The sequence below is a fragment of the Peromyscus leucopus genome, chromosome 3, assembly GCF_004664715.2.
Source record: "Peromyscus leucopus breed LL Stock chromosome 3, UCI_PerLeu_2.1, whole genome shotgun sequence".
NCBI lineage: Eukaryota > Metazoa > Chordata > Mammalia > Rodentia > Cricetidae > Peromyscus > Peromyscus leucopus.
Genome location: NC_051065.1, coordinates 125,541,735 through 125,552,160, shown reverse-complemented (window position 1 = coordinate 125,552,160; position 10,426 = coordinate 125,541,735). Strand labels below are relative to the sequence as shown.

The 10,426-nt window shown below is 44.6% G+C and overlaps 1 protein-coding gene across 2 annotated transcripts in view; it reads left to right on the top strand.

The window, feature by feature from the left end:
- Window positions 1-2,337: 2,337 nt before the first annotated feature.
- Window positions 2,338-10,426, top strand: part of Far2 (fatty acyl-CoA reductase 2) — a 116,955-nt gene continuing 108,866 nt past the window's right edge. Inside the window, exon 1 of one of the 2 annotated variants that reach the window (XM_037203969.1) lies at window positions 2,338-2,670. The gene's annotated coding sequence lies outside the window, so the exon portion shown is untranslated. Of the gene's footprint in view, window positions 2,697-10,426 lie in introns of both variants that reach the window. The other variant, XM_028892423.2, reaches the window with a different exon arrangement.

Sequence of the window (10,426 nt, the reverse complement as noted above, 5' to 3'; positions counted from 1 at the left end):
GATTTTTCTTGGTTGGATCATTTGAGGTGTGAAGACTCAACCTAAATCTAGACCACACCTTCTGGTATCATCTCATATAAAAAGACACAGAAGAAGGAAGCTTTTGCCTTTCCCCCTGGTTGCCCTCAGTCTTGCTAGCAAGTCAGTCTACCTTGCTTCTGAGGCATTCCTTTACTGGTTTTAAAGAACACTTCTCCAGGATTATAACCTAGACTGAAGACCAGCAGCTCTCTTGGAATCCTCTGGGGTTCCAGCACCAGACTGTGACAGCTGAGGCCAGATTCTTGGCCTCTCCATCAGGAGACAGCCATTGTTGAACTAGCCAGATCACAGCCTGTAAGCCAGTCTAATAAATATCTCTCTCTCTCTCTCTCTCTCTCTCTCTCTCTCTCTCTCTCTCTCTCTCTCTCTCTCTCTCTCGTGTGTGTGTGTGTGTGTGTGTGTGTGTGTTCTCTGTTCTCCTTTCTCTCCTTCTCTCTGTTCTAGAGACTTCTAACACAATGCCTTTATATTTCTGCATCTCAGGATTATCAAAAATTTCCAGGAGACCACCAGAAGTATGCAAGCATCATAGAATCAACTCTCCCCCACAGCCCTCATAAAGAATTAGCCCTGCAGATGCCTTAGCCCTACAGCCTGTAAAGCAGAGCTGTGATGATGATGTTTGCAGTTGCAAGCCACTCAGCTAGGGTACTTTACAACAGTGTTTCTTGCAGACTAACCCATCATATACATGAATATCATTCACATTATATTTAAATTATGATTTTTATTTTATAGTAATGTTGCATTCACTTATGAGCATTCTCCAGAAAGTGGCCCTTTTTATTTCCTACTTTACAGGTAACTGTAATGAGCAATTAAGTCTCCACACACTTCTCATTTTGTGCATTCTTTTGGATATGCCCTAATAAATAGAAATCCTTGTCAAAAGGTCTAGAAAAATAAAAAGGAAATGTGCTACTAAATTGCTTTTCAAAAAGTTTTGACACTTCCCCTTTTGTTATCTATTTGACTGGCGATTTTTGCATTTTGTATTTATTTTGTAACACTCCAGGTTGAACCTAGGGTCTCATGTGTGGTAGGCAAGAGCCTGGTGTGCCCCTGAGCGACATTCTCTGCCCATTTTTTTCTTTTTCTTTCTTTTCTTTTCTTTCTTTCTTTCTTTATTTTTTTTTTGAGACAGGATCTTCACTTTATTAGCTAGACTGTCCATGAACTCTCCAGGTAGCCCAGGCAGGCCTTGAATTTGCCACCCTCCTCCTGTCCCAGCATACTGAGAAGGTGGGGTTGCAGGTGAAAGATTTACATACCTTGTTACCATCACTTTCCTGGATCATTTCAAGTACACTCACAGGATTTGAGTCTGAGAACACACTCAGATCTTTTTTAAGTGGTGTGTGTGTGTGTGTGTGTGTGTGTGTGTGTGTCTGTGTGTGTGTTTGATCCTACCCATTTCTTTCTCTTGTTCTCACACAGTCACCTCTGCAAAACTGCCACTACCTCCAGGTTACACTTCCCTTAACACACTTAATTAAACAGAGTTCAGAAGCAGAGAATTCAAGAGAAGAGTGAATTTTTTAAAGGATGAAGTCGCTTGCTTCATTAATTTCAACTTTTCGTGATTCAAAATTGGTGTCTTTAAGTGCAAGCTACCCTTCATAATGAGAAGGAGAGCAACTTTGGGGTCGTATTCTTTCCCGTTTTCCTTAACTGGCTGTAAATTTGGAAGACTATCTTCCACATTGTGCAGAGAACTGGGGTGACCATTGACCATTTTCCCTTCTCCCTGGTTGAGGGGGAATTCTGCTCTCCTGCCTGCCCATCATTCTCCGACTTCCTGGCAGCTGTGGGGTTTCTGTCTAAGATTTATCAATACCTAAATATAAATAAAATTTTAAAATGTAAATCTACCAAGAGGAGAAAGAAAACATTTTCTGGGGAAATGCCAGAGATTGCCTCTGCCTGCTTCTCCCACAGTCTGGAATCCTTGATCCCTGCCCACCAGATAGGAAGAGCTGGGTTTCTGCTATCCAAACCCGACCTGGGAAGGAGGAAATCAAGCCCCAGCCCTCCCTGCTCACCGTCCCCCCCCCCCCCCCCCGCCCACCCGCGCGCCCCGCGCCCTTGCCCGCACCTAAGGACCCCAGACTGTTTAAAAGCCCCTGAGCTGGTGGGTCCCTGCAGAGTTCCTCCACGGCCTCCATCCACCTGGAGTGCGGTGCGGAAGAGCCAGATAAATGGGATCTGGGGCGCATTTTGTCAGTGCAACGGGGAGTGATTTTTCCTGCAATGAATCAAATCAGACTCTTTCTCTCTCTTCCCCTCCCTCCTTCCTCGGCTTTTCCAGACAGGGGCGCCCTCCCAGCCAACTTTCCCCTCACCCAACGATGCACACCAAGGGGGAACCACCCGAACGAAGCCCAGGCGATGCCATCTTCAGGGCCTGCGCGCCCGAGGCCCCTGCACTGCTCCCGCCCCGGGCAGAGGCCGCGGCTGGGTGCCCAGCGGCGACCAGGAAGGTCGGAGGGAGGGTGCGCTCCTCCCGCCCCACACCCAGTCTCTGAGCCGGATATATAGAGTCACGTTTGGGAGCCCCGAGAGCAGCAGCGCGGTTCAGAACAGCTTGAGAGACTCCAGCATCCCAGGGAGGATCCTGACCACCAGCCGGTGAGCCACCCGCACTGAAGCAGCAGGTACCTAGACGCGGGCTGGGAGGCCAGGAGGCTGGACTGGGGAACCTGAGGACTGTGGCTGCACAGCAGGCGGGTGCCAACAGAGAAACGGTGGCCCTGCAGGGTCCCTGGCCACTCACCATCCTCTGGGGTCCTGTAGGCGCAGGGCATCTGAGTCCTCCTAGGTGACATGGGCAACCAGTGGAGAACTGGGAAAGGCTGATCAAGGTGAACATGGGGACCTCTCCAAGGGGCAGAGGCATCTGACTTGTCCCACCCAAGCCTTTCTGGTCTAGGGGCTATTCCTAGAGACAGTGTGGATTTCCAGGCCATGTGTGCTATGGCATGGTCTCCTTTCTTGTCCTCCCTTGTCCCACCCCAGGCTGTGAATATCCAGACCCTCCCACTCAGACTTTCCAGGGTCAAGGACCCCAGGTTGAAAAGGACTTGGGTGGCCAAGTAGGGTCTGTACCCTGTCAGAAGTTTCTGATTTCCCCAGGTGACTTGGGCATCATGGAGAGAACAAGGGGACAGGTGACTTAAGGAAGCTCTAGTGGGCGACACTACCCCCAGGCAATTGCAGTCAGAACAATTCATGCCCAACCTAGGATGCCTTCTACCTGCCAGGCTCCTGACCCCAGTCTCCTTTCAGGATAAGATTATGAACATTTTTTTTTTTTTGTCTTCCATACATTATTTAGCGAGTGCTGAGCCACCACCATGATTATCTCTTTCTCTGCAAGACTCTGGCTACCCTTTGAACCTTGTTGAGTGCTCTACTGTTTATGAGCAAGGGACCAAGTGAGCAGAGAACTCAAGAACATTGTGTGTTTCTGCTTGTTTGAGGCTGTACCCAGAGTTTGACACTGCAAATGGAAATGTAATACTCAGCCTGTAGTTCCACAACTTGTCTCTCTGCATCTCCATTATGTGAGCTGGATATTTCACTTGGGGCCATAGTTACTCTAAGTCACAAAGTAGGGCAAAGAAATTAAATAATATTTAAGGCAGCTTACAAACTGTTCAAGTAGTCAATTTCAGCAAACTTCACATCTGTGGGTATTGGGGTGTCTAGAGATAGCCAAGAGGTTTCTCCTGAGCAAACTTCAAGGACAGTGATTTCATTCATAGTATTTCTGAGGGCCTGTGTCTTTACCTTACCCTTCCTTTATTTCTAAGGGCATCTTCCACGCCTGTCTTGAGAGATTCCCCCACTCACTCCAAGCCATAATGTTGGGCTGCAATTGTCTGTCAGCTAGAAGCAGCTCACAGTGAGCTGGTCAGTATCAACACCACTAGGGGGAGGGTAAGTGATGACAAACCCTCCCAGGGAACCAAAATGTGACCCAGCTGCTGAAGAGAGATTGCTTCAGAGGGCTGAGAAGTCAATAGCTCGTCTGTGTGTATCACATTAAGGTTTATCAAGAATATAGACATCTTGGGGGGCTTCAGAGATGGTTCCATGGTTAAGAGCACTTGCTGCCTCTCTTAGTCAGGGTTTCTATTGCTGTGAAGAGACGCCATGACCATGGCAACTCTTACAAAGAAAAACATTTATTTGGGGTGGCTTACAGGTTCAGAGGTTTAACCCGTTATCCTCATGGCAGGAAGCAGGGCAGCACGCAGGCAGACACGGTGCTGGAGAGGAAGCTGAGAGTCCTACATCTGGGTCAGCAGACAACAGTAAGAGGGGACACTGGCCTGACGAGCATTTGAAACCCGAAAGTCCACCCTCGGTGACACACCTCCTCCATCAAGGCCACACCTCCCAATGCCTCTCCCTCAGCATTCAAATATGAGTCTGTGTGGGCCATTCTCGTTCAAACACCACACTGCTCTTTCAAGGACCTGCATTTTCAGTTCCCAGCAATCACAAGGGAGCTCACAACCATCCATGACTCCAGTTCTGGGGGTATCTGATGCCCTCTTCTGGCCTACTTGGGTACCTGGCATTATTACAATATACATGCATGCAGGCACAATGCTTATTCATATAAATAAATTTAAATAAATAGAATTAATGTGTTAAAAAAGATTGCAGATACCCTGATCATATCATCATTTTCCTTATTTTCTCTTGAAGATCCATATTATATTTCTTTCTGGCAACATTTGGTCAGCCATAAGAATTCACTGTCTCAATGTATTCACTCATTTATCCATTCACCTTTGGCAGGGTCTCAATGTAGCCCAGGCTGGCCTTGAACTTTCTCTATAGCTGAAAATGACTTTGAATATATAACCTTCTTGTTTCTACTTCTGGAGTGCTGAAATTATAGGCATGTATCACATGACAAGTTTATGCAGTGCTAAGGGTGAATTCAGAGCTTCTGTGTGCTAGACAAGCACTCTTTCAACTGAACTACATCTCTAGGTCCTAAAGGCTTCACAAATACCATCTCAGAGGATCATACCAGAGATCACTAGCCTACTTGCTCCTGCCAGCATGTTCTGATGATGTGGGCTCTGTGGGAACATTCACTAGTTGGCAAGGACACACTCTTTATGTTTTGTTTTATTCACAGACCACTCTGGGTGTCTAATAAAGAGTTATAAAATACAAAAACAAACACACTTTTAGAAAATCACAGTTTCCTGATGCCCAAACATCCACATTCCATATGTCTAGCCACTTTTCATGGGCCCAGTGTTGTGGAATTCAGACTCAAGAGTTGAGCTGAGCCCCACATCTAGGTTACTTGGCTTTACCTTGGAGCTGTCACTACTGTCTTAAGAAGAGGTGTCACATCTTTATTTTGCACTGGGGTCTCATTCTAGAGCTTATGAGTATGGTGTTTTCTCACAGCAACCCTAATTCAAATGAGTTCCCTATAAGGGCTAAAGTTAACCTGTGGGCCCCACTTACTGAAGGACAGATGAGTTCCTGAAATGTTGGGGGATGTGGCTCTTGTGAAATAACAAGTCATGTATTTTCACTTCAATAACAAAGTTGCTTGCCCTAACTACACAGGATGTGCTTGATCACACTTAGGTAGGAAATATTAAGACAGGAAGTACATCATGATGTATGCTTACCCCCGATTGGACAAGGGCAGAAAGTACCATAGCCTTGTGGGGGTTTGCCTTTATGAGTACCTGACTGACCTAAATTTGGGGACCTTTCTTTGGGAATCCCAGGTATGGACCTTGCCAGTGTCCATCTTCCTGGCCAATACTAAATAACACTTGCTTCAACTTGATAATTATGGAGTTAGTCTTTCTCCTCACGATTTTCAGGTTGAACATTTCCCACCACAGACTGAGAATTTAACTGCTTCCTTGGGTACCTTTGAACACATCATTAAGCATCTCTTTATCTCAATTTCTTTACTGGTATGAGCATGACAAACTATTTATCTTAAAGGTATGTGTATTACCTTTGGGCAAAAAAAAAAAAGAGATAATTAAGCCATGCATGGTTGCATGTGCCAGTAACTCCAGTACCCAGGATGTGGAGTCAGTAGGACCATGAGTTCAAGGTCATCCTCAGCTACACAAAAAGATCTAGACCAACCTGGCTAGCTAAGAACCTGCCTTGACTGAAAGGGAGAGAGATAATAGCTGCCGATGGGCCTACTGACCTTGAATAGTTTCATGTTAATAGAGATGGTATGAATGGGGACCTGTTTACTACATTTTTATGAGTAGCTTTAGGAATATTGATCAAGCTCTTTTAAGGGATTGTGCAACCTTTAGACTGCTTATATTTTGGTAATAAGAAAATCAAACGAAGAACAGCTACATGGTAGGGTTTGATATTTTAAATATTGACTAAATGTTATGTGTACAAGACTGGAATTGCCAGCTGAAGATAAAGGATAACTTCTTGGAAGATACTTGCTAAGATGAACTTAGCCTGAGTGATCCTCAGACAGAGCAGAGACTGAACAGTGAGTTACTGGTAACACTTTCTTTAGTGGTGTTGCTGTCTTCTTTGGATCATTTGATTACCTAAGAGCTGTCAATCGATTCGAGGCAACTCTTCCCCAGTTGTCCTCTGTAACTCTCATGCCTGCTAAGGAGGAACTGAGGAGACCCTCCTTTGACAACTTGTCTCTGGTGTGGGACTTTTTAAAATTTCTTCCACGGAGCTTCCTGAAGCTTTGAGTCTGCTCTGGTGGGGACCATTGAAGGCTCTCCAGCTGCAGGCTCTGCTAATCTATATTTTAAGGAAGTAAATCTATGGAAAATCAATAAGGAGAAGGGGCTGGAGGAATGAAGGATTAGAATCAGGGAGTGTTCAAGGCAAGAGTGCTGTGAAAAAGGCAGAGAAACTTGAGCCTTGAGTGCCATTTGCAAGTCTGAGTGAGTTAAGGGATGAGGTAAGACAGCTTGAAATTAATTCTTCTGCACATACTTACTGCTGAGGGTTAAAGATTTCATTTACGTATTTCTATTTTTAATTGTGTGTGTGTGTGTGTGTGTGTGTGTGTGTGTGTGTGTGTTTAGGTATGCATATGAGTGCCAGTGGAAGCCAGAGCATCAGATGTTCCCTAGGGCTGGAATTATAGGTGGTCATGAGTTGCCCTCTCTAGGGACTGAGGACCAAACCCTGCAAGAGTAGTGCCTATTCTTCCACTGAATCTTCTCTCCTGCCAAATGCTTAAATTCAAAGCAGTGGGTCCGCTGCCACTGCATTTCCAGTGCCCATAAGAACAGAAAAACAAAACAGAACTGTAGCAAGAATCTTAAAAGTTCTTATTATTAATAAAATCAAACCTGAAGCCAAGTATTGGGGTGAACACTAGAAGATCAGAGAGACAGAACAAGCCACAGCTAACCTCACCTGGCCAACTTCTCAGCTGATCTTTTCCTCAGACTGGAAGCCTCTGTGTCCTCATATCTGAATGGCTGTCAGCTGAACTGTGCTGCTCAAAACTTAAAAGCTTAACCAGCCAAATGCTTAACCAGCCAAATCTTCTAGTTTCTGGTCCTCATGCCTTATATATCTTTCTGTTTTCTCCCACACTCCCTGGGATTAAAGGCTCACTTCTTGGGATTAAAGGCGTGTGTCACCATGCCTGGCTGTTTCCAATGTGGCCTTGAACTCACAGAGATCCAGAGGGATTTCTATCTCTGGAATGCTAGGATTAAAGGCATGAGTGCCACCATTTTCTAGCCTCTGTATCTAGTGGCTGTCTGTTCTCTGACCCCAGATAAATTTATTAGGGTGCACAATATTTTGGGGAACACAATACCACCACACAGAACTGATGATCCCTGTTAGTAACTCTGAAAAGGACACTGGCTGAACAGGTAAGTGTGTAAGAAAAGAGAAGAAGGTTGCATTTCAGGCTCTTCTGCTGTTTAAATTATTTTTAAATCCTCACTTGCATTTTATAATTTTTAAAGGTTATCCCCACAACAGATATAGCTCCTGTTCTTCTGGCTTGAGCTTAGATGGGATATGTTATAATTTCCTAAAATGGCAAGAGCTAGGGAAGAAAGGACTGAGCCTCATCGGAAGGGTTTGTTCTAAAACACTGTTCCCTTCCTCACTTGAAACCCTGCTCTCCTTTCTGTCAACAGAAGTGCCCCCAGACTGCCACTGGTAGGACAGCAGTTTCTTGGGATATTAGCAGTTAAGTGAAAGAGAACAGGAAAAAGCTTTGGTGGTCAGATAACTCTGAAAAATATTTGATTTAACCTAGTTAAGAGGTTTTACTACAGGAATCCTGGGAGCCCATGATATCCTAATGAAGACTGAAAATCATCAAAGGTGAAGCATATCTCCTGTGGTATTTCCTAAACCTATGCCCTTCAAATGCTTCTGGTGGAGCATCTAACAGAGTCAGCATTTGAGAAATCTCAGCGTGAGAAATCCTGTGGGAACCACTGTCCTATATTAACAGATTAGTCTTTAACATCCACCACTCGATGTTAACTGTTAGCCGCTCTCCACTCTTTAATGCTTCTTCCTTGGGCAAAGCCAAGGCATGGAATCCTCCCTGTTAAGTGGATATGAAAACACTTCCACATGAATGAGCAGGTCCTGCAGTCTAATGAGAGGGAAACTGTTTTCTCCCAACGTTGGTGAGTCTCATTTGGTCATCGACATTTAAGGGGAGGGACTAGGAGCAGTGAAGTCTTCTCAGGCAGGGCCTTTGGTTCCTCACAGTCATGTTTTCATCTTCTGGGCCTCATCTGAGACTTAAAACCTACCAGGTTGATGTGGTGTGGGCATTTAAGCAGCAATGGTTTTTGAAGTCTTGTACCTCCCTTTCCCTATTATCTGTAATATGTTGGTAGTGGGATGCAGGCAGGAGCACAGTCTGTGACTGCAGAATCTTGCGGTGGTGACAGTTCTTAAGGGGACCATGCAGCTTTGGACCCTCCAGTTTCATCTGCTCAGAACTCAAGTACTGAGCCAACAACAGCTTGGGGGTCAAATTTGACTCCTGGTTTTGTATGTCTTTCAAACTAGAAATGGTTCTTTTATTTTTTGGAAGTTAAAAATAATCACGACTATTCTGTGGCATGGGTAAATTACATGAAATTAGAGTTGATTTCAGATGAGGTCTTTTTCCACATGCTTGTCCCCACTGTTCCTGGAGTTGTTGACCCTGGAGTGGGTCAGAGCACATGCTCTTATGGATCTAACAAGCAAGGCTTGGCAAACCATCTTCAATGTGCCCAAAAAAGAGACAATAGTGAAAAGCAGAGAAGAGAGATTTAGTTAATGAGGCTGATCTGGGAACAGGAACAAGAGAGGTCAAGAAATGTCTCTAGGTCCCTGGCTTGAAGGTTAGGTTTTAAATGGAAGATAGGAAGTACAGCTAAGAGAGCCCCAATAAGGTGTGGTCCCACCCATCCTCATTGTCCCAGTTCCAGTCTCTCCTGTAAGGTGACAGTCTGACAAATTGTAAGAACTGCATCAAGTCTTTTCTTGGGAGGCAAGTTCCTCTTCTGGTTGGCACCAGGCTTCAGCCTTTTCCTTCACCCAGCATGAGATTCCTAGGGAAATTCCAGTTTCTTGGAGACCATTGTTTCAATAGTCAGATAGCCAAGGGGAGCGGCACCAGAGTCTGCTCAGGACATCCGCATCCCAGCCAGGATGGTTATAATTCTGCACTTGAACCAGAGCAAAGGGTGCGACATGTTTCTTTGTGTAGCCAACAACATAACTAAGTAAATAATGAACAAAGTAGTCTTGCCTTAATTGTCAGGCATGGAGAGTTACAGTGGTTCACAGTGGTGCAGATTCGGTCGTGGTTTATGGAAAGTTTTGTTGGATGTTGCACCCTTAATCTCTGAGTGGAGCAAAAGCATTTTCAAGCTGTGGTTGATACAATATGTCCCTTATGGCTTTGGGACTTAATACCGTTTGGGGTTTTTTTGTTGTTGTTGTTGTTGTTGTTTCAGAAACAAGTTTTATGTCATTCTTTTAACTTTTTTCATTTCTTGAGATATTTTATATATGTATCATATAAACTGTATTATATTATAAATACATTACAATAATGATTTTGAGATTATATCATCTCCTCCTACCCTTTCCTCCTTCTAAACCCTCCCATATACCACTCCTTATTCATTCAAATTCATGGCCTCTTTTTTCATTAATTGTTGTTATGTACACACATAGCACATACATGCACACACACACACACACACACACACACACACACACACTCCAAAATGCATAAATACAATCTGCTCAGTCTATATAATGTTACTTGAGTATATGTTTACCTGGCTGACCATTCAGCATTGGGTAACAGTTGGTGTGAACTTCCCTGGGAAAGAGTGTT